The sequence below is a fragment of the Arachis hypogaea genome, chromosome 17 (genome assembly GCF_003086295.3).
Source record: "Arachis hypogaea cultivar Tifrunner chromosome 17, arahy.Tifrunner.gnm2.J5K5, whole genome shotgun sequence".
Taxonomy (NCBI): domain Eukaryota; kingdom Viridiplantae; phylum Streptophyta; class Magnoliopsida; order Fabales; family Fabaceae; genus Arachis; species Arachis hypogaea.
The window spans coordinates 35,536,050-35,561,480 of record NC_092052.1 but is presented as its reverse complement, the minus strand read 5'-3'; positions in this window follow the sequence as shown (position 1 = coordinate 35,561,480).

Genomic DNA, 25,431 nt, shown 5'->3' with positions numbered 1-25,431 from the left:
CGGAAGCAGCCATCAGGGGTCTCATCAATGGCCTACGAGAAGGACCTTTTAGTCACTCCATATCAAAAAAGCATCCAACATCTCTAAACGAGGTACAATAAGGGGCAGAAAAATATATTAACATGGAGGAGAATTCTCGATTAGGAGAAACTTCAAAACCTAGATTCTCCTACCCCTCTCAGGACAAGGACAAAGAATCGAAGAAAAAAGAAGATCAACCCAGTGAGAAGCCTAGAAAATACTACAATTACACCCCTCTACGGGTACCGAGAAATATGCAACACTGAGAAGATCCCACCACCCCGCCCAATCAAAAGCAAAAGAGGAGGGGGAAGCTAGACAGAGTACTGCGAATACCACCGAATTTACGGACATCCTACTAACGAATGCTTCGACCTAAAGAATGTCATAGAGAAATTGGCAAGAGAAGGGTGACGAACGGATTTCTGCTGGTAAAGAATTTCATAAAAGTAGTTGCGTTGTAAGTATAGTTTCTAAACCAACAATAATCCTTTCGTACAAAAACTTGTTTGTCACTAAAGCAAACCCAATAAAATTTATAACCGAAGTATTTAAACCTCGGGTCATCTCTCAAGGAATTGTAGGGAATTATGATTTATTATTGGTTATGGAAAAGTATCTTTTTGGATTTTTGAAATAGGGAACAAGGAAATAAATTGGCAAGAAAGTAAATTAACAATCATGAAAACCCTTGCAAGGTATGAGAACTAGAAATCCTATCCTAGTTATCCTTATCAATTGTGATGAGAATTTTTCATTACTCCCACTTAGTTAACCCTTACTAAATAAAGGAAAGTCAAGTGGACTAATCAATTTGATTTCTCAAGTCCTAGTCAACTCCTAAGAGAAAGACTAGCTTTAGAGGGATCCAAATCAACCAGTAAATTTCAATTATCAATCAACAAAGGAGTTTGATAACTCAAGTGTTACTAATTACTCAACCAAAGCCAAAAGGGGAGAAATCTAAATATTGAAAGCATCAATCACATAAATTGAAGAAAGCAACCATAAATATGAAATACCTCAAATTGCATTAAATAGAAATTCAATTCTAACATGGAGTTCATAAACCAAATTGGGAAAATAAACAAACTAAAGTAATAGAATAATTAAAAGTAGAAGAGAAACTAAATTAAAGGAACATTGAACCTGGAATGGAGAAGAAGTAAACCTAACCTAAGAGAAATCCTAAATCCTAAAACCTAGAGAGAGGAGAGAGCCTCTCTCTCAAGAAACTACATCTAAAAACCTAAAATTATGTGAATGCCAAAAGTGTCTCTATGATCCCTCCACTCTGTAGCCTCTAATCTGTGTTTTCTGGGCCGAAAACTGGGTTAAAAACAGCCCAGAAATTGCTGGGGACGATTTCTAGGTTGCTGGATTTTCGTGCATGCGATGCGTGCGTGTGATGCACGCGTGCGTGTCACCTATATGTACGGCTACTATGGCAAATTATATATTATTTTGAAGCCCCAGATGTTAGCTTTCCAACACAATTAGAACCACCTCATTTGGACCTCTATAGCTCAAGTTATGATCAATTTAGTGTGAGGAGGTCAGGTTGGACAGCTTTGCAATTCCTTCAATTTCTTGTATTCCTTCCACTTTTGCATGCTTTCTTTCCATCATTTAAGCCATTCCTGCCCTATAAACCCTGGAATCACTTAACGCACATATCACGGCATCGAATGGTAATAAAGGAGAATCAAAGTTAGCAAATTTAAGCCAAGGAAGCATGTTTTCAATCATAGCACAAAATTAGGAAGGAAAATGTAAAACCATGCAATTAGTATGAATAAGTGTGCAAAGACTTGATAAAAACTACTCAATTGAGTATAAGATAAAACATAAAATAGTGGTTTATCAATCACCCCACACTTAAACATTAGCATGTCCTCATGCTAAGCTCAAGGAGCCAAAAGGAATGAATGGGGGAAAGTAAGACTCATGAGATGCAACCTATATATGAATGCAATTATATGCTAAGATGTTTCTATCCACTTGGTTAAAAATAAATAAGTTCTCCAAGACAAATATAAATCTAATTTCACTAATTCAAATTATACAGTAAAGACAAGTAAACTTGTAAGAAGATAGCTCACGAAAGCAGGAAACATAGAATCAAGCATTGAACCCTCACTGGTAGTGTATATGCACTCTAATCTCTCAAGTGTCTAGGGTTGATCACTCTACGCTTCTCTAGTCATGCTTTCTAAAACTTTGTTCTTCATCTAACCAATCAACAAGTGTTTAGTATAACAATGCAAACATCATGAGGTCTTTTCAGGATTGTAATGGGGCTAAGGTAAGGGTGAGGATATATGTATGGCCAAGTGAGCTATAATATGAATCTTTGACTAACCTAAGCTCTCACCTAACACACACACTCTATATACTTCTAAAATCATGGCTAGCTACCCAAAATTCCCACTTTTGCATTACATACTCATGCATCAACTCTTCTTTACTTGTATCACCTATGTATTGATCTTTCATTAGCTTAACATTGGGGTAATTTTGTCCCCTTATTTATTTATTTATTTATTTTTTCTTTTTTTTCTTTTTTTCCCCTTTTTTTTATTTTTTTTTTTTTTGAAAATATAAAAGTAAACATAACATATCAATGCACATGGATTTTTTATTTTTCTGGTCTCACATGAGTAGGCACCTAAATTCTCAATGTTTTATCAATGAAACACTGTACACTTTCATCAACCCAAGTTCTCACAGTTTTTCACACTTAATTGATACACAATCTCTACCTTAAGCTAACCAAAGATTCAATTTGGGGTAATTAATTTGTTTTTCCGCTTAAGGCTAGTGATGTGGTAAAATATAGAACAAATGGGGATTAAAAGGCTCAAGGTGGCTAACAAAGGTGATTGAAAGGGTAGGCTGTTTGGGATAAGTGAGCTAATAATCAAATAATGGCCTTAATCATATGCAAGCATGTGAATACACTAAACATTGGACATATAGAGTGGAACAAAATAAAGATTACAATTATAGAGAAGAAAACACACAAGAATAAAGTATTATGGTTAAATAGTGTAACCATGTAATTAAGCTCAAATCTCACAGGTTGTGTGTTCTTAGCTATAACTATGTTCCAATTTATAGTCTTCAAACAAGTTTAACACAAAATTTTCAATTTAAATTAGTGAAATATTATAAAAAGGGTTTTGAAAAAGAAAATATTACTTTCAACCAAGCAGTGGTAATATATGCACAAAATCAAACAAACATGCAATCAAATATGCAAATGCAACAATTAACATAGAAAATTAAACATTGGTGTTAAGAAGGAAATAGCTAACCCACGGAAGTTGGTATCGACCTCCCACACTTAAAGATTGCACCATCCTCGGTGTATGATGAGATATGCAAGTGGACCGGTTGCTACATTGATGCTTTTCTCTCCAAAGAATGTGCGTAGGGACTTGTCTGTTGCCCCATTGAGAAGCTTTTCCCTTCCCTTCTCGGTGGCCATCCTGAAAGAAGAGGAAAAATAAGAGAAGTAACCCAGAATTAAAGATAAGAAAAGAAATAAAGTATGAGTGGGTTAATGCCAAATAATGAAGGTCTCGATTACATGGTAGCTACAACATGCAAGGGAGGAAACAGTAGAAGCAAATGGCATATCAATTAAATTCATGTCAATGTAAAAAGAGTACAACTATCATAAAAGACTAGCATTGACTTAAATAATATTACCCAATCAGAATAGAATAAGCCATGAAGGACCAGGATAATGCAAGAAAAGATGCAACAGTTGAATAAGAAAATTTAACACCAATGGAAAAATAATAAATTTAGAAAAGAGAATAAAAATATGTACAAAATTAAAATATAATGAATGAAAGTATGCAAATAAATTAAGTAAAATAGAATGAAAGTGAAGAAGGATGAGAAGTCAAAGAAATGAAGAAGAAGGAAGTAAGAAAGGAAGAAAAAAGAATAAGAAGGGAGAGAAGAGAGAAGTAAGAATTTAGAAACAGGGCACGACGCGTATGCGTGCATCACGTCTACGCGTGAAAACTGAGTTGGCCGTTCGACGCGTAGGCGTCGCCCACGCGTACGTGTGGTTGGTCTGAGAGCAAAATGACGTGCACGCGTCAGGGACGCGTACGCGTGGTTGATTTTGTGCCTCTAGCACAGTTCCATCACAAGGGCAGCACAACTCTAGGGTCAGCACGCTTTTACGCCGATTTTCATGCCCACACGTACGCGTCGCTGACGCTTACGCGTGGGTTGAACTTTCTACAGGGGACGTGTACGCGTGAGTTACACGTATGCGTGGTGTGGCTTATGCACCACGCACCCCTCCCGCGCAACTCTCTGTTCATTGGCGCATACACATACGACACGCGCGCGTCGTGGACACTTGCGCGTCAATTCCCCTCTTTTTTTTTAATGCAAAGTGCAGAATGCAGAATGCAGATGCGGATGCAAACATTATGAATGAACACTAAGAAAAATAGAATAAAATAAAACTAAGAATAAAACAAAACAAAATAAAACTAAGACTGAAAAAGAACAATCATACCATGGTGGGTTGTCTCCCACCTAGCACTTTTAGTTAAAGTCCTTAAGTTGGACATCTGGTGAGCTCCCTGTCATGGTGGCTTATGCTTGAACTCATCCAGAAATTTCCACCAACGTTTGCAATTCCAATGGCCTCCGGGGTCCCAAACTAGGCACATAAAGCCTTCAAGCAAGTTAAAGCAAGTGACAAGGCCCCAATAGTGTTGATTGCTAGAATGAATTATGGGGTCCCAAACCTTGCTTTTGCACCCGTCTTCTTGTTGATCATCATTTTTTCACTTGGGTGGTGAGCAATTGGAATTCTCACTGCGACATCCAAACAACTTCCTGGACCCATTCAATTGAGAATTATACCAACCTTTGTACTTCAGTTTGGAGCATGCAACCATGTTGATCCTTGCATGACAATTCCTACCACTAACCATCTCCCGCTTGCTCTTATAGCCACAAAGAGCTCTAAGTTGCCCATCCGTCTCAAGCAAAGCATATTCAAGTGGGCTAATTAAGCTTAGAGATGAAAGATTTACCCACTTGAATGAAGGAATGGATGGTGATGGCTTTGGGGGAGAGGTCTCCAACAACTTTGGCAAGGTGATTTCCAGCTCCATTCCCTTGAGCTCTTCCTTGACAACTTCCAGCTCTTTGCAAGCTTCTCTAACATTAACCTCTTCCTCTAGTTCAATGGGAGAGAGGTTAATGTTAGAGAAGCTCAAGTCTTCAACCATGATATGCTTTGGAGGTTGTACACCCTCCTCAACATCAAATTCAAATTCCTTAGAAGGGGGCTCTATGACTGAGCTTTCCCATGGACATTAACATCTTCCTCTAACATCAACCTCTTCTCTAACATTAACCTCTTCCTCTAACATTAACCTCTCTCCATATCATGATCAACCGCTTCCAAGTCTTCAACCATGATATGCTTTGGAGGTTGTACACCCTCCTCAACATCAAATTCAAACTCCTTAGAAGGGGGCTCTATAACTGGGCTTTCTCATGGACATTCCGCATCTCCTAAGTCTTCGACCACTTCTTCCTCTGCAATAATTACGGCTTCCTCCAATTGTTCCAATACAAAGTCATGCTACTCACTGTCCACCGGAGTTTCTAGCTTCTCCTTCATGCTACGTTCTTCAATAGATTCTCCACATGAAGCCGTGGGAGTTCCTTGAGTGTCCAAATGTTGGGAAGCTAATCGAATTATCACTTGCTCCAATTGATGAAGGGTTGCATAAAATTGATCCACTGTTTCCTTGAGACGATCCTTTGATTCTTGTTGTGCTCGGCTATCATAAGTAGGATCATAGTGCTCTTGGATTGATGGATATGGACATGGTGTATATGGAGGTGGTGGTTCTTGGGGGTAATTGGGTTGGAATTGGGGTGGCTCTATGTATGGTTCATACGGTTCATAGGGTGGTTGGTATGGTGGATATGGGTTAGGGTCATATGGGGGTGAATGGTGTAAAGGGGCTTGTGAGTATGGTGGTTCAAAGGTATGTTGGGGAGGTGGTTCATAAGCATATGGTGGGGCTTGTTGGTAACTACAAGGGGCTCCACCATATTCATCATCTTGGTACGCTCCCTGGAATGGCTCTTGACCATAGTAATTTGGTGGAGGTTGGTTGTCACGAAAAGGTCCACCATAACTATTGTCTTGGTATGCATCATAAAATGGTTGTTGGTTATAGCGCATTGGAGGGGGTTGTCGCCAAGAGGGTTGATCAAATCCTTGTGGCTTCGCCCATCCTTGATTATTCCAACCTTGATGCATGTTCTTATTATAGCGCCCATTCCTTACAACAACATTGGAACCAAACTCAAAGCGACAGGGGTGAGAATTCATAGTGGCTAATAAAAATTAAAAACAAAAAACAAATAAACAAGCAAAAGCAAATATTTACAATAACCAATAATAAGGCACACAATTGCAATTCCCCGGCAACGGTGCCATTTTGACGAACGGATTTCTGCTGGTAAAGAATTTCATAAAAGTAGTCGCGTTGTAAGTATAGTTTCTAAGTCAACAATAATCCTTTCGTACAAAAACTTATTTGTCACTAAAGCAAACCCAATAAAATTTATAACCGAAGTATTTAAACCTCGGGTCATCCCTCAAGGAATTACAGGGAAGTATGATTTATTATTAGTTATGGAAAAGTATCTTTTTTGGTTTTTGAAATAGGGAACAAGGAAATAAATTGGCAAGAAAGTAAATTAATAATCATGAAAACCCTTGCAAGGTATGAGAACTGGAAATTCTATCCTAATTATCCTTATCAATTGTGATGAGAATTGTTCATTACTCCCACTTAGTTAACCCTTACTAAATAAAGAAAAGTCAAGTGGACTAATCAATTTGATTCCTCAAGTCCTAGTCAACTCCTAAGGAAAGACTAGCTTTAGAGGGATCCAAATCAACCAGTAAATTCCAGTTATCAATCAACAAAGGAGTTTGATAACTCAAGTGTCACCAATTACTCAACCAAAGCCAAAAGGGGAGAAATCTAAATATTGAAAGCATCAATCACATAAATTGAAGAAAGCAACCATAAATATGAAATACCTCAAATTGCATTAAATAGAAATTCAATTCTAACATGGAGTTCATAAACCAAATTGGGAAAATAAACAAACTAAAGTAATAGAATAATTAAAAGTAAAAGAGAAACTAAATTAAAGGAACATTGAACCTGGAATGGAGAAGAAGTAAACCTAACCTAAGAGAAATCCTAAATCCTAAAACCTAGAGAGAGGAGAGAGCCTCTCTCTCAAGAAACTACATCTAAAAACGTAAAATTATGTGAATGCCAAAAGTGTCTCTATGATCCCTCCACTCTGTAGCCTCTAATCTATATTTTCTGGGCCGAAAACTGGGTTAAAAATAGCCCAGAAATCGCTGGGGACGATTTCTGGGTTGCTGGATTTTCGTGCATGCAACGCGTGCGCGTGATACACGCGTGCGCGTCACCTAGCTATACGGCCACTATGGTAAATTATATATCATTTTGAAGCCTCGGATGTTAGCTTTCCAACACAACTGGAACCGCCTCATTTAGACCTCTTTAGATCAAGTTATGATCGATTTAGTGCGAGGAGGTCAGGCTGGACAGCTTTGCAATTCCTTCAATTTCTTGTATTCCTTCCACTTTTGCGTGCTTTCTTTCCATCCTTTAAGCAATTCCTGCCCTATAAACCCTGGAATAACTTAACGCACATATCACGGCATCGAATGGTAATAAAAGAGAATTAAAGTTAGCAAATTTAAGCCAAAGAAGCATGTTTTCAATCATAGCACAAAATTAGGAAGGAAAATGTAAAACCATGCAATTAGTATAAATAAGTGTGCAAGACTTGATAAAAACCACTCAATTGAGCATAAGATAAACCATAAAATAGTGGTTTATCAAAGGGCGACTAGGCCGGTACTTAGCCAACAAAGCGGATGAATCGAGAAAAAGAAGAAGAGACGAAGAGGTCGGACGGGTTCAACGACCACCCTGCACTCCTGAGAGACATGTTCATATGATAAATGGAGGATTCGCAGGTGGAGGGATCTCTAAATCATCTTGCAAAAGACATCTCAAAGAGGTACATCATGTCGGGGAAGGAGAGAGGTCATCCGACCTCCCCACTATCACCTTTACCCATGAAGATGCAACAGGCGTCATCCCGGGACATGATGATCCCATGGTCATCACTATCATATTGGCCAACGCTAATCCCCACAAAACATTAGTAGATCAAGGAAGCTCCATAGATATCTTGTTCAAATCTGCCTTCGACAAACTCGGTTTGCAAGATAAAGAGCTCAGAGCATATCCGAATAGTTTGTTCGGACTGGGAGATACTCCAATCCAACCACTTGGATATATCTCACTACACACAACCTTTGGAAAGGGAACCCGGTCAAGGACACTCAACATAGACTACATCGTAGTCGACGTGAGCTCAGCTTACAACGCCCTAACAGGTCGGACAATACTGAACCTGCTCGCCGTAGTGGTCTCAACTCCACATATGTGCATGAAGTTCCCAACTCTGGAAGGGATCACCACGATAAAAGGAGACCAAAAAATTGCGCGACGCTATTATAATGAAAGTCTGAACCTTAAGGGCAACCCCAAAGGAGAGGAAGTCAACACTATTGAACTTAGGGGAGTTCGAGCTCGTGAGGAACTTCATCCACAACCTAAAGGCGAGACTGAAGAGGTCCAAATCGGTGAAGCCCGGGATAAGACGACAAATGTCGGGGCAACCTTAAAGGGAGACCTAAAGGAGTCTTTGATACAGTTTCCTAAAGGATAACGCTGACCTCTTTGCATGGAAGGCCGCAGACATGCCGGGCATAGATCCCAAACTAATGTGCCATAAACTAGCAGTATACCCAGGATCTCGGCTAGTACAGCAGAAGCGTAGGAAGCTCGGACCAGAAAAGTCCCAAGCTGTGGAAGAACAGGTACAAGCCTTACTGGAGGCAGGCTTCATAAGGGAGGTAAAATACCCACTATGGCTAGCCAACGTTGTCTTGGTAAAAAAGTCAAATGGAAAGTGGCGGATGTGCACTGACTACACCGACTTCAATAAAGCCTGCCCAAAAGATCCCTACCCACTCCCAAGTGTAGACACTCTAGTGGATGCATCTTTCGGATACAAGTACCTCTCCTTCATGGATGCTTATTCAGGATACAATCAAATCCCGATGTATCCACCTGATCAAGAAAAGACCTCGTTTCTAACCCCAAAAGCAAATTACTGCTATATCGTCATGCCATTCAGGCTTAAAAACACAGGAGCTACCTACCAAAGATTGATGAACAAAGTCTTTGTAGACCACATTGGGAAATTAATAGAGGTTTACGTGGACGATATGCTGGTAAAAACACAAAATGAGGAATCCTTGTTTCCCGACCTCACCAAAGTGTTTGACACCATCAGAAAGCATGGAATACGACTTAATCCTGCAAAATGCACCTTTACGGTGGAAGCTGGAAAATTCTTGGGCTTCATGCTCAAGAAAAGAGGAATTGAGGTGAACCCAGATAACTATCAGGCTATACTCGACATGAAAAGTCCGACCTGCGTAAAAGAAGTACAACAGCTCAACGGAAGACCTACAGCCCTGTCTAGGTTTCTAGCCGGGTCAGCCATCAGATCTCTTCCCTTTTACGCCACATTAAGGAAAGGAAAGAGGTTTGAATGAACAACAGAGTGTGAGCAAGCCTTCCAAGATTTCAAAAAATTCTTGGGGCAACCACCCATCCTTACCCAACCACGGGAGGGAGAGGCACTCATATTATACCTCGCGGTAGGAAATCGGGCAATAGCCCCAGCACTAGTCAGAAAGGACGAAAGTGGGCAACAACCTATCTACTTCATCAGCAAAGCTCTACAAGGGGACGAGCTAAACTATCAAAGGATAGAAAAATTCGCCTACGCTCTCGTACTCACTTCTCGACGACTTCGCTCATACTTTCAAGCACACACTATCAAGTTTCGGACCAGCCAGCCCATAAAAGGCATCCTACAGAAGACAGACTTAGCTGGAAGAATTCTACAGAGGGCACTCGAGTTGTCCAAATTCGATCTGCAATATGAAGCTCGGACATCCATCAAATCATAGTATCTGGCCGACTTCATTGCTGAGTACACTAATACCCCGAGAACTCCCACAAAATGGAATCTCTACATGGACGCTTCTTCAAACAAAACCGGAAGTGGTGTAGGTGTGATAATAGAAAGCGATCAGGGAACCCAAATCGAACTCTCACTAAAGTTTGAATTTCCTACTTCAAATAATCAAGCCGAATACAAGGCATTATTGGCTGGTTTGAGGCTGGCTAAGGAGGTAGGAGTTCAAAAGCTCACCATCTTCAGCGATTCGCAAATAGTTACCTCACAAATAGAAGGGAATTATCAAGCTAAGGATTCCACCATGAAAAAGTATCTGAACAAAACCAGAGAACAGCTCGGACAACTCGGGGAGTATGAGGTCTGACATATATCTCGAGAACAAAATGCTCGAGCTGATGCACTCTCAAAACTAGCTAGTACCAAACCAGGGGGCAATAATAGAAGTCTCATCCAGGAAACACTACAAAGCCTATCAATCTCAGAGGAAGAAAAGGTCCTAACCATATCAGGTCAGGATCAAGGGTGGATGACCCCTATAATCAACTACCTCAAGACGGAGACACTCCCCACAGACAAAAAGGAGGCAAAAAGACTAGTACGAGAAGCACAGCACTACACCATAGTAGGCAACATCTTATATAGGAGAGGGATTTCAACACCCCTCCTAAAATGTGTACTGACCTCCAACACAAAGGAAGTTCTAGAAGAAATACACAGTGGTATGTGCGGCAACCATCTCGGGGCACAAGCTCCCTCCAAAAAGGTACTTCGAGCTGGATTCTTCTGGCCAACCTTACAAAAAGAAGCGATAGAGTTCGTCAAGATATGTCCACCATGTCAGAAGCATGCTAATTTCCACATCGCTCCACCAGAAGAGCTCATCAGTGTAACGTCACCTTGGCCGTTTGCAACGTGGGGGCTCGATCTCCTCGGACCTTTTCCCCAGGGGTCGAGACAAGTCAAGTTCCTCATTGTAGGAGTAGAATATTTCACAAAATGGATTAAGGCAGAGCCCCTAACTAATGCCACCGCTCAAAGAAGTCGAAAATTTCTATACAGGAACATTATCACAAGGTTTGGGGTCTCTTACTCCATAACCACAGATAATGGCACTCAATTTACTAATACAGGTTTCAGGAACTTGGTAGCTGACTTGAAAATAAAGCACTAATTCACATCCATAGAACACCCACAAGACAACGGACAGGCAGAAGCTGCCAACAAAGTCATACTAGCTGGGTTAAAACAGAGATTACAAGACGCAAAGGGAGCTTGGGCCGAAGAGCTCCCACAAGTCCTATGGGCATATCGAACAACTCCGCACTCCACCACAGGTGAATCACCCTTCCGACTTGCTTACGGAATGGAGGCAATGATCCCAGTGGAGATAGACGAAGGATCCCCCAAAATGATCCTCTACAATGAAGAGGTCAACTCCCAAAATCAAAGGGAAGAGCTTGACCTACTTCCAGAAGTCCGAGAAAGAGCTCGGATTAGAGAGGAAGTGTTAAACTGTCGAATGACTTCAAGGTATAATCAGAGGGTAGTTCAGCGAAGCTTCGCCAATAACGATCTCATCCTAATCCAAAATTACATCGGAGCAGGTCGATCAGGAGAAGGGAAGCTAGCAGCTAACTGGAAAGGACCTTACCGAGTTATAGAGGTACTGGGAAAAGACTACTACAAGGTGTCCGACCTCGAGGGACGGGAGCTACCAAGGTCATGGCATGCCTGTAACCTAAGAAGGTACTATAGTTAGAAAGTAATAAAGATCTTAGGTCAATGTGCACTCTTTTTCTTGAAAAAGTTTTTTAATGAGGCACCAGACCAAGATCTACAAAATTGCCCGATTTAGAAGGGCAACCACTCATATTTATATATTCTTGTCTATATGCCTATTTTATACTTGAATAAAGTTTTTTAGATTCCCTAAAAGAGTTTTTCTACCAAGATGCATTTATCTGAGTGCAAAAATTCATCGCCCGATTATAAAAATATTGGCAAGGTGAAAGCAATAAAAATAGATTAATGCAAGAAGTTATAAAAAGTAATCCATAAAAAAGTGGCCTGACAAGGTCTGACTAAAAATAGACTACTAAAAATAACTTAGCTTAGACCGATAAGAGAAGTCGGACCAACGAAAACTTAGCTTGGATCGATAAGAGAAGTCGGACCAACAAAAAACTTAGCTTGGACCGATAAGAGAAGTCGGACCAATGAAAACTTAGCTTGGACCGATAAGAGAAGTCGAACCAACGAAAAGAAGGACCAACAAGAGAAGTCGGACCAACAAAAACTTAGCTTGGACCGATAAGAGAAGTCGGACCAACAAAAAACTTAGCTTGGACCAATAAGAGAAGTCGCACCAACAAAAACTTAGCTTGGATCGATAAGAGAAGTCAGACCAACGAAAAGAAGGACCAACAAGAGAAGTCGGACCAACAAAAACTTAGCTTAGACCGATAAGAGAAGTCGGACCAACGAAAGCTTAGCTTGGACCGATAAGAGAAGTCGGACCAACGAAAAGCTAAAGCTTGGACCGACAAGAGAAGTCGGACCAACAAAAGCTAAAGCTTGGACCGACAAAAGAAGTCGGACTAACGAAAGGATCACTACGAAGTCTTGAAAAAAGACACTACTTAAAGAACATATGCATGAAGCTAAAAGAAAAGCTAAAAAGTCGTCCAACTACCTAAAAAGTTGGAACGTGACTGAAAAGCTTAGACAAAGAGGTCGCGAAATCCAAAAAACAACATGAGGCTCAAAGGACATGTGCTAGAAGGGACATAGCTTTGCCCAAGAAGCCACGGCTCCACGACAAGGCTATCAAAATTGTTCAGACTAACTAAAAAGGTTCTACGAGAACACTAAAAAGTTGTCGGACAAGTTAGCCCCAAGGATCACCTCGCCCAAACAGAAGATAGACAAAACAAGAACTGATCAAAAAGAGGTCAGACAGCAAAGTACCAATTCTCTATAAAAATTTGCAAATGTTGCAGAAATATGATCAACATATCAAGGAAACATACCCAGCAAAATAAAACATTAAAAACTCAAAATGCCACCCAAGGGGTAGCCTCGGAGTTTAAAAATGTTTTGTTTTTCCAAAATAAGGTTGCATAGAAGCAACCAAAGTGTCAGAAACGTCACCCACATAAAGAAGTTACAAAAAATAATAGTTTAAAAGTCCACAGGCCGAACTATTCAAATAAACAAAGAAGATCACAAAGGGTTCAAAGCCTCCCCGGTAGCAGCATCCGTGGCCGAAGGAGGAGGAATGGTCTTCAAAGGAACGGCATCCCGATTGAAAAAGTCGTGGCAGCAGAGGCTTTGGCTGGCGGCACAGGAGGAGGTCTGTCATCTTCATCGTCCAGAACAAGCACAATCTTGCCATCCTCCACTACATTATCTAAACTGAAGAGAGTCAGGTCGAGTTCAGGAGCAAGAACTTGGACCTGAGCCTTTAAATTTTCATAAGCACCTGTCACAGTATCTACCAGATGACCCTGGAGATCAGCATAATCCGCTTGGGCAAAATTAAGCCTCTCCCTAAACTCCAACAGCTCGGCATAAGTGCGGGTATAACTCTCTTTGTGTTTTTTCGCCATCTCCTCCGCCAAGTTTGCAGCTACCTCAGCCTTGGTAGCTCGAGACTTTTTCTTCTCTAGATCCAACTCCAGCTTAATAACCCTAGCATCAAGCTCATCCTTCAACCCCTTGATTCTATCAAATTCTGATTTAGCATCCTCCAGAAAAGCCTTAGTTGCATGAACCGGGGAACCCTGGACAGTACGAAACAAAGCCGCACCCATATGAGCCATCCAGACACTACTACTTGTGATGAAATCCAGGTGATGAAGGATGGATACATCGTCCATGGGGAGATGGCCATAAGGAGCAACCTGATTGTCGACAAACCCCACAGCATCAAAATTAGGGGCATTCAAGTCATAGGGACTAACAGTTTTTTGCTTTTTTGGAGGAGGACCAGCAGCAGTAGAGGAGGAGGCAGAACCAGAAGATGGTCGAACTGGGTCTGAGGGGACAGTCCGGACCTGAGGAGTTGGAATAACTTTTCTCGGCCCAGAAGCACCCGGTGTTGGTTTCTTTGGAGGCACCTGAGAAGACTCTCCCTCTGCAGTCTTGGCCGAGATATTTTGAGCAGCTGTTGCTTTCTTAGCCCTACAAAAGTGTTTCATGGAGTCCGTAGATTTTACCATCTCTGCAAAGAAGGAACCAAGGAAACAAGTCACAAACAGGAAGGGATAAAATTCAACCACAAAATAAAAACCATAGAAAAGAAGTCGACCACTACCGAGTTCAGCACGAAGGAGGGAAGGATCTCCTAGAAACCTCTTCGTGTCAAGATGAGGAGGCTCCCCCCAATTTTCCTCTAACACATTTACGAAGGCCTGCTCGACCTCATCTAGACTTTTCCAAGAGTACCTAGCCACTACTACATTCTTTTGCCAGCATAAGGGGAAGGTGGGCTCATTATTCTCATCCAAGAAGAAAGGGTGGACACCCTCAACAGCTTGGATCTTGAAATAGTAATTCTTAAAGTCCCTAAAGGACTCATCATACATAGAGAACACTTTCTTTCCTTGAGTAGCTCGAAAAGAAATCCATGAGGCTTTTTTCTTAGCTACCCCAGGCTTCATCAACACAAAAAGGTAAAGGAAGAGAGATTGGGTAGGTCGGATATCCAATTCCTGACACAACAATTGGAAGATTTTTATGAAATCCTATGAGTTCGAATGGAGCTGAGAGAGGGCTACATTGCAGGACCACAACAGCTCGGTCTTAAAAGGGGTAAAAGGAATGGTAATATTTAATTGACTAAAGAAGTAGTCATAAGCATAGCAAAAGGGACGCTCCCCTTAAGTCAAAGGAGGAAAACTAACCCTCTCCTCAGGGTCAGGTGACACCAACTCATAATTTTTCTCCTGGTCCCTATTACTACAAACCCTATCGTGCCTCCTAAGTCGCACACAGTACTCAGGGTCAGCCACAGTAACACACATCAAAACAATGGAGTCCAGCCAGTCAGACATGCCATCCAAAATCTTAGTAGACATTTCAACAATATTTTTACGGGAAGACATAGGTCAACTATTCCTACAGTAAGAAAAAGAAAAATTGGGTTACTACTAAACAACTCGGGCAAACACGGAAACAACTCAGACAAATAACAGCAAAACATCAAGTGACAGATATGGCAGTGAAAGGGAAACCCCAAGACTCACACTAAAGTCTAAGGGCACCCTTTGGAGGCAACAATAAAGCAAGAACCCAGAAAAAAGGGAAATTGGTAGTCTATATCCTAACACCTCTCAATAGAAGATACAGGGAAATCAGAACCTTTTCTGGTAACATCACCACGTACAAGCAGCAAAGAAAACCATCATCATCAACAGACCACACAAAAATGATAAAAAAGATACAAACTTTCTACACCAGCAGCTTAAACAAAAACTCTGAGGAGGTCATGCAAAGAAACGGGAGCGATGACAAGAAAAAACCCTAAGGAAGTAGAAAGACACAAAGACGCAACCTTTTTTTGCATAAAGAATCAAAGTTTTCAGAGAAAAACCCAAATACAAAAGTCAAAGCTTTACATCAAAAGCATGCACAATTGTCGAAAGTAAAAAAAAAGAAGAAAAGAAAGAAAAGAACGACTAACCTGCAGAGGAGAAGATAATAATGGCTCAAGTCAGGAATGACGAAATCCACACCGAACAGTCGCTTCGAGGCAAAGAAAATAAAAGGCTTGAAGGTACGAAAACAAGAGGACAAAGCGCTACAGCAAGTAACGAAAGGGAACCACGGCATTAATCAAAAGTAAAAGATGCAACCTTTAGCAAAAAGGATCAAGCTTTTCAAAACGAATTTGGTGAAAACCAAAGTTTTGTAGACATGCAATACCAAAACAAATCATCGAGATGAAAAAAGGGAGGAAGAGATACCAACCTATAAAGATAGAGGAAACAAAGAAAAGGGGCAACGATCGAAATCCGCACAAGCGAACACTCTCGAGCTGAGGAAAATAGAAAAACTCCGAAACGTAAGAGAAACAGATGGAACGAAACACTTCAGTAAATGACAAGGGGAAAGGAGAAGAAAAAACTGAAAGCAAGTCTTTTGAAATTCAAAATCAGATGTAAAAGAGGGAAAGAAAAAACGGCAAGAGGAATTAATAAGCATTAAAACCCTCGCAAAATTTCCAAGGAAACAAAAAATGCGCGCTACAAATAAGGGAAAGAAACGCTTCGCATTTTAAAGCAGAAAGGCTAACCTAACAGGAGTTCTACAAGAGATCGACAAAAAGCCAAATGCTCGAGCACGGCATCCCCAAGGGTCGAAGTCTAAAAAATACAACCTCAAAGGAAAGACCGAGCTCAAGCAGGGGCACTGTTCATACCCTGGGTTGAGCTGTGCGACCCAAGCTGACTGAGGACAAAGTGACCGACCTCTTCAGGTCAGGTCTCCTGACCTCTTCTTTAAAGAGTTCGGCCAAATCGCCATAAGAAGCCCAAGAAGGCCCAAACGAAGGGACACAGCCCAATCTAAAGGCAGCTAAAGCCTAGAAAGATAAAGGCGGTTTCCTTTAGAGATAAGATGACTTCACTTAAAGATAAGATAAGGTAACTAACTTATCTTATCTAGAAAGGTCAGCCCACAATACTATAAATACACTGGAGCACCCAGGTATAACTCATACTCTAATTCTATTAAAAACCTGCTTAAAGCCCATGCTAACTTAAGCATCGGAGTCTCTTGCAGGTACCACCACCCTCCGGTGATCAAGGATCAGCAGCTCCACTAAGTCAAACAAGTCGGACACGACAGCTCTGGCTACCACAGCAGATCTCGTCTGAGATCGACCTTCAGTTTTAGGTAACCCTCGGAACACTACTACACAGAGATTTACGCTTAAGTCGTAGAACAGAGGTAGTGTGCTGTTATGGACCTCTAATCAAAAAATACATACGTATAATAGTGGAGAAATCTAATATACTAGGAGCCTTGAAAAATAGGTAAAGCAAAATCGCAAAATTTAAAGCGTAACACTCAGGAAACAGAATAACTTGCGTGCTAAGAAACCTAAAGATCATAGACATGAATAAGCGAAAGAGTGAATAGAGAGCCGAGAATATAGTGTAACTAGCTCCTGACTCAGCCTGCGAAGCCAAGGCTGGCCGGAGGATATATATACATACATATACAAGTATCCCAAAATACCCAAAATACATAAATAAAACCCTAACTCTCCTGTAACCTCTATGAGGGACAAAATAATCAAGTTTCTTAGAGAGAAAGCTAAGTAGCTAAGTACATATATACATAAACTGATAATCCAAAAGAACCCAGGGACTACTCCGCTTTAGGAATCCAGACGCCTAGCGAGTAGCCTCTCGACCTGCATCTGAAAACAACAACACAGTATGGGGTGAGAACCAGAGGTTCTCAGTATGGTAAAAGTGCCACACATATAAGATATAAGGTCCTGGGAATGCCAGAGGCAATCCTAGAACACCAACACTCAGATTATTAAGCTTAAAAGTACTAAACAGAAACCATAAAAGGTGGTTTTCTAAGAGTATCTAAGCCTAAACTAACTTAATCTTGAATCTAGTTTTACCGCCTTCCCTCCGTACCTCCATCTCCGACAATATATCACAGACAAATAAACAGATAAAGGCAAACACAAGAAGGTTACAAGTACTGCAGGTAGCAAATATATATTTAACATAGCAAATGCAATTAGGCATACCCAATTAACGCACAAACAAGTAATTCAAGTATTATGCATATGATGCATGCCTGCCCTATGGCTGATGAGTCTCATCTGTCGGTTATCAAGCCAACCCGACAAGTCTGGTTTGCTAAACCTTTGGACTATCTCCTGACGTGCATCCCCAAGAGTCTATGCATAGCTTTTCCTCAAATAATCAATATTGCTCAATGGGGGTTAACATTCCCGGAAATTTATGATTGCCCGGTCACCCTTACATCGTAGGGTCAACAGAGTATCGAGTTTTTGACCTGGTACACGTGGTGGCAAGCCACAGTACATTACCCAGGGAATCTCGTATCTCAGATCATTTAATCATTCAAGCCAGGTATCATACATGATCATTCATTTGATTATCAAGTCAAGTATCATACATGGTCATCCGTAACATTTCATAGTCAGTTCATCACTTTTTTGCTTTACTTTACCTCCAAGTTATCCCCATTTCCTAGCTTCACCTGATTATCAAGTTTAATACTACTATTTATGACTAAAGGAATGAAAATAGAGGTTTAGAAGTTTGAAATAGAATTTAAAACCCAGAAAATCATGTTTGCTGGAAGAGGGGCCACGCGTAGGCGTGGCTCACGCGTACGCGTGGGAGTATAAAGATGCAGCTCGCGCGCGTCCCTTTATCATGCGTACGCGTAGGTGAAAACTTCATGTTACGTGTGCGCGTGGGTCAAGTGTATGCGTAGACATGCTTGCTAACTCCTTACGCGTATGCATAGGACCAGTCACGTACGCATCACCAAAATCCCATGCCATGCGTACGCGTGGGCCATGCGTACACATGGACATACGTTCTTGAAAAAAACAGATTCAGTAGCAAGGCTGCAGAATGGTAAAAAAATACAGCTTTTAGATATAATCTTCCAACACCCATAACTTCTTTGATTTAAAACATTTTTCACTCGTTCTTCAAATGGCATAAACTTCACGAATCTAATTTTTACTTTAAAACAAGTTGGAAGCAAATTGAGGGTCTGAAAGCCAAGTTATGCCTTGCCGAAATTTGGCCAAAAACCAAATCTTGCAAAACTCCTTAACCTCCATTTCATTGTTTTCTTTCATTCACAAATCAACCATTTCACACTTGGAATCAACCTTATTACATGCTATACCCCAGCCACATGATCTCTCACCATTTCTTAACATCCATCACCCAACAACATAGCTCAATTCCACACCTCAACAATCTCTTTATACATTTAATCAATGTAAACATAAACACATCATCATCAACTCAACAATTATCACATTATTGTCCATACATCCACAATTACCATCACATATCCATCTTTCACCATAAATGTTAAGAACACTAAACATTGTACATTTCCATGCATTTCAACTTATCCTAAGGTCATCTAGCCTAAGTTTTCATAGAACATTATATATTAAATACAAGAAACCTAAACCACACCTTAGCCAATTTCCACGTAGCGACCAAAGCAATTTACCCAACACAAACATAGCCCCAAAGCTCAATAAAATACTAATGCCCAGCCTCCACCAAAATTTCAACGTCCACAATTTCAAGCTCCAATTATTTATTCACAACTTAATACACATTCATAACACATATATACCCAATTTAATACTCAAAACATAAATTTAGTAATTTAAATTGAATTTATGGTATCCTCACCTTACCCAAGCTTCATAATTTATGGTATCATCACCTTACCCAAGCTTCATATAAGCAAGAGTGAACGTTTTCCTCAAGCTAATTGGATCCTAAATAATCAAAAAGCAAAGAAATTCAACATCTCTATTCAATTTTTGAAAATTTGGGGGAAGAGGAGGCTGAGAGTGATTAAGCAAGTTACCAATGAAATTGTTCCAGTAGAAACATAAAGCTCGACGTGGTGGTCGCGTGGCCGCAAACGGTGCGGCGATCGGTGCTCGGACGGAGGAGTTACGGCAATTTGAATTTACCGTGAGGGGGTTAGCGGTTTCTTATTTTCTTCTCCCCTTGCTGTTCCACGCAGCTTCTGTTGCATTTATGAGGAGGAAATGATCTTTAGCTCATTTAAAGCTTGGTCTGGTTGGGCCCACGGGTCCGGGTTGGACCTGGTTCAACCAGTTCGTCCCGTTCGGTCCAATCTTGGACTGTTTTCTTCGAAATTAGTGTTAAAATTCTCGTTTCAATGAGCTCTATCCTAATTTAATATAATATTTGCATTTTTAATTTTCTTTATTAAAGACTAATTTATTGACTAATTATTTACTAATTTAACGGGGTTTACAAGTTTGGCTTTATAACCGACAGATGAGATTCATCGGCCATGGGGCAGGCATTCATCATATACATATGTTCGCTTTGTTTGATTGTGCATTATTTGGGTTTGTGAATTACTATATATTTATTTGCTATATTTGCTACCTGCTGTATCTGTATCCTACTTGTGTTTGCTTTGTCTGTATTTCTTGTCTGTGCACCAGAATTTTGAAGGATTGGAAGAAGGCGAGAAGTTGAGGGAATAAGTAAAAATGAGTTAGACTTAGGAACCTTAGATAGCTCACCTTGTATTACTGTTTTGAACTTTAACTCTAAGCGTTATATCTGAGTGTCAGAGTTCTAGTATTGCCTCTGACTTTTCTAAGACCTTATATATTATGTGTGTAGGCACCATTACCATGCTGAGAACCTCCGGTTCTCATTCCATATCTTTGTTGTTGTTTTCAAATGTAGGTCGAGAGGCACCTTGTTGAGCATCTGAAGTTTTCTCTGCAAGCGAAGATGGATATTTTGGGATTGATGTATTTTGTTTATTATAACACCCTACCACACAGAGCTTTACGCTTAAGTCGTAAAATAGAGATGGTGAAGTATTACGACCTCTAAAAGTAAAATATATATGTAGATATAGTTGAAGAAATTTGTAACTAGGAGCCTTGAAGAAAAGTTACAGCAAAAACCGCGAAAAGAACAGCACATTACACTCGAAAACGTAAAACCCGGATAAAGACAAAGTTAAGTGGTACGCGGAATCGTGATTACACTTTGATTATGTAAAATTCATTGCTCTTTCTTTCCCTGGAAATGGCGCCAAAACCACGGTTCACAACTCCGTGTAACTGACCAGCAAGTGCACTGGGTCGTCCAAGTAATACCTTACGTGAGTAAGGGTCGAATCCCACGGAGATTGTTAGTATGAAGCAAGCTATGGTCACCTTGCAAATCTCAGTTAGGCAGATATAAATTGATAATGGTGTTTTCGAATAATAATTAATAGAATAGGGATAGAAATACTTATGTAATTCATTGGTAGGAATTTCAGATAAGCGAATGGAGATGCTTTCGTTCCTCTGAACCTCTGCTTTCCTACTATCTTCATCCAATCAGTCTTACTCCTTTCCATGGCTGGCTTTATGCAGGGGCATCACCGTTGTCAGTGGCTACATCCCCTCCTCTCAGTGAAAAATATGCTCACATGCTCTATCACAGCACGGCTAATCATCTGTCGGTTCTCGATCATGCTGGAATAGGATTCACCCTCCTTTTGCGTCTGTCACTAACGCCCAGCACTCGCGAGTTTGAAGCTCGTCACAGTCATTCAATCATTGAATCCTACTCGGAATACCACAGACAAGGTTTAGACTTTCCGGATTCTCTTGAATGCCACCATCATTCTAGCTTACACCACGAAGATTCCGATTAAGAGATCTAAGAGATATTCATTCTAGCTTATTTCATGTAGAACAGAAGTGTTTGTCAGGCACGTGTTCATAGGGGAGAATGGTGATGAGCGTCACACATAATCATCACCTTCATCACGTTCTTGGGTGCGAATGGATATCTTAGAAGCGAAATAAGATGAATTGAATAGAAAACAGTAGTACTTTGCATTAATCTTTGAGGAACAGCAGAGCTCCACACCTTAATCTATGGAGTGTAGAAACTCTACCGTTGAAAATACATAAGTGATAGTCCAGGCATGGCCGAGAGGCCAGCCCTCAAACGTGATCTAAGATAGCATACAACTGATCAAAGATGTCTAATACAATAGTGAAAGGTCCTATTTATAATAAACTAGTCACTAGGGTTTACAGAAATAAGTAATTGATGCATAAATCCACTTCCGGGGCCCACTTGGTGTGTACTTGGGCTGAGCTTTAACTTTCCACGTGCAGAGGCCATTTGTGGAGTTGAACGCCAGGTTTGGATCCATTTCTGGCGTTCAACTCTGGTTTTTGATCCATTTCTGGCGCTGGACGCCAGATTTGGGTAGAAAGCTGGTGTTGAACGCCAGTTTACATCATCTATTTTTAGCCAAAGTATGGACTATTATATATTTCTGGAAAGCCCTGGATGTCTACTTTCCAACACAATTGGAAGCTCGCCATTTTGAGTTCTGTAGCTCCAGAAAATCCACTTTGAGTGCAGGGAGGTCAGAATCCAACAGCATCAGCAGTCCTTCTTCAACCTCTGAATCTGATTTTTGCTCAGGTCCCTCAATTTCAGCCAGAAAATACCTGAAATCACAGAAAAATACACAAACTCATAGTAAAGTCCAGAAATGTGAATTTAACATAAAATCTATTAAAAACATCCCTAAAAGTAACTAGATTCTACTAAAAACATACTAAAAACAATGCCAAAAAGCGTATAAATTATCCGCTCATCACAACACCAAACTTAAATTGTTGCTTGTCCCCAAGCAACTGAAAATCAAAATAGGATAAAAAGAATAGAACATACTATAAATTCCAAACTATCAATGAAACATAGCTCCAATCAAATGAGCGGGACTTATAGCTTTTTGCCTCTTGAATAGTTTTGGCATCTCACTTTATCCATTGAGGTTCAGAATGATTGGCATCTATAGGAACTCAGAGTTCAGATAGTGTTATTAATTCTCCTAGTTTAGTATGATGATTCTTGAACACAACTATTTTATGAGTCTTGGCCGTGGCCCTAAGCACTTTGTTTTCCAGTATTACCACCGGATACATAAATGCCACAGACACATAACTGGGTGAACCTTTTCAGATTGTGACTCAGCTTTGCTAAAGTCCCCAATTAGAGGTGTCCAGGGTTCTTAAGCACACTCTTTTTTTGCTTTGGACCTTGACTTTAACCGCTCAGTCTCAAGTTTTCACTTGACACCTACACGCCACAAGCACATGGTTAGGGACAGCTTGGTTTAGCCGCTTAGACCAGGATTTTATTCCTTTAGGCCCTCCTATCCACTGATGCTCAAAGCCTTGGGATCCTTTTTATTTGCCCTTGCCTTTTGGTTTTAAGAGTTATTGGCTTTTTGCTCTTGCCTCTTGGTTTTAAGAGCTTTTGGCTTTTTCTGCTTGCTTTTTCTTTTTCTTTCTATTTTTTTTCGCCTTTTTTTTTCTGCAAGCTTTGTTCTTTGCTGCTTTTTCTTGCTTCAAGAATCATTTTTATGATTTTTCAGATTATCAAATAACATGTCTCCTAGTCATCATTCTTTCAAGAGCCAACATATTTAACATTCTTAAACAACAACTTCAAAAGACATATGCACTGTTCAAGCATACATTCAGAAAACAAGAAGCATTATCACCACATCAATATAATTAAGCTAAGTTCAAGGATAAATTCAAAACTCATGTACTTCTTGTTCTTTTGATTTAAAACATTTTTCATTTAAGAGAGGTGATGGATTCATAGGACATTCATAACTTTAAGACATAGTTACTAACTACTAATGATCATGTAATGAAGACACAAACATAGATAAGCACATAACATAGAAAACGAAAAACAGAAGAAATAAGAACAAGGAATGAATCCACCTTAGTGATGGTGGCGTTTCCTTCTTGAGGAACCAATGATGTCCTTGAGCTTTTCTATGTCTCTTCCTTGTCTTTGTTGCTCCTCCTTCATTGCTTTTAGATCTTCTCTGATTTCATGAAGGATGATGGAGTGCTCTTGATGTTCCACCCTTAGTTGCTTCCAATAATTGTGTGGAAGAAAATGTATCCCCTGAGGTATCTCAGGGATCTCTTGATTTGTAGTCAAATGTTCTACCACTGAGCTATAGACCCTTGATGGAAGCTTTTGTCTTCCCTTTCCTCTTTCTAGAGGTTTCTCTGGCCTTAGGTGCCATCAATGGTTATGGAAAAAAAAACAAAAAAGCTATGCTTTTACCACACCAAACTTAGAATGTTGCTCGCCCTCGAGCAAAAGAAGAAAGAATAGAAGAATAAGAAGAAGAAATGGAGGAGATGGATGGGAGTGTGTATTCGGCCATATGGGTGAGATTGGGTGGGAGAGAGATGTTGAATTTTGAAGGTAGTGGGTGTATGGATGTAAGTGGTAAATGGAAAACAGAAGGGATGATCATGAATGGAAAGAGAGATGATGAGGTAGGTGGGGATCCTGTGGGGTCCACAGATCCTAAGATGATCCTGTGGGGTTCACAGATCCTTAGGTGTCAAGGCATTTACATCTCTGCACCAATTTAGGCATGTAAAATGCCCTTGCACATAACTCTGGGTGTTCAGCGCCAGGTTGGTGCCCATTTTGGGCGTTCAACGCCCCTTTGCTGCCATTTCTGGCATTGAACGCCAGAACCATGCTTGTTCTGGGCGTTCAGCGCCAGGATGCTGCCCATTCTGGGCGTTCAGCGCCAGAACCATGCTCTGTTCTGGCGTTTGAACGCCAGACAGATGCTCCTCCAGGGTGTGATTTTTCTTCTGCTGTTTTTGATTCCGTTTTTGATTTTTTTTTTTTTTTTGTTTATTTTGTGACTCCACATGATCATGAACCTATAAAGACATAAAACTAAGAAAAATATAGTTAGATAAATAAACATTGGGTTGCCTCCCAACAAGCGCTTCTTTAATGTCAATAGCTTGACAGTGGGCTCTTATGGAGCCTCACAGATGTTCAGAGCATTGTTGAGACTCTCCAACACCAAACTTAGAGTTTGGATATGGGAGTTCAACACCAAACTTAGAGTTTGGTTGTGGCCTCCCAACACCAAAATTAGAGTTTGACTGTGGGGGCTTGGGTTGACTCTGCTTTGAGAAAAGCTTTTCATGCTTCCTCTCCATGGTTGCAGAAGGAGATCCTTGAGTTTTAAACACAAGGGAGTCCTCATTCCATTGAAGGACTATTTCACCTCTGTCAACATCAATCACAGCTCTTGCTGTGGCCAGGAAAGGTCTTCCTAGGATGATGGATTCATCCTCTTCCTTTCCAGTATCCAGGACTATGAAATCAGCAGGGATGTAAAGGCCTTCAACCTTTACTAACACGTCCTCTACTTGTCCATAAGCCTGTTTTCTTGAACTGTCTGCCATCTCTAATGAGATTTTAGCAGCTTGCACCCCATAGATTCCCAGTTTCTCTATTACAGAAAGGGGCATGAGGTTTATTCCTGAACCAAGGTCACATAGAGCCTTAAAGATCATGGTGCCTATGGTACAGGGTATTATGAACTTTCCAGGAT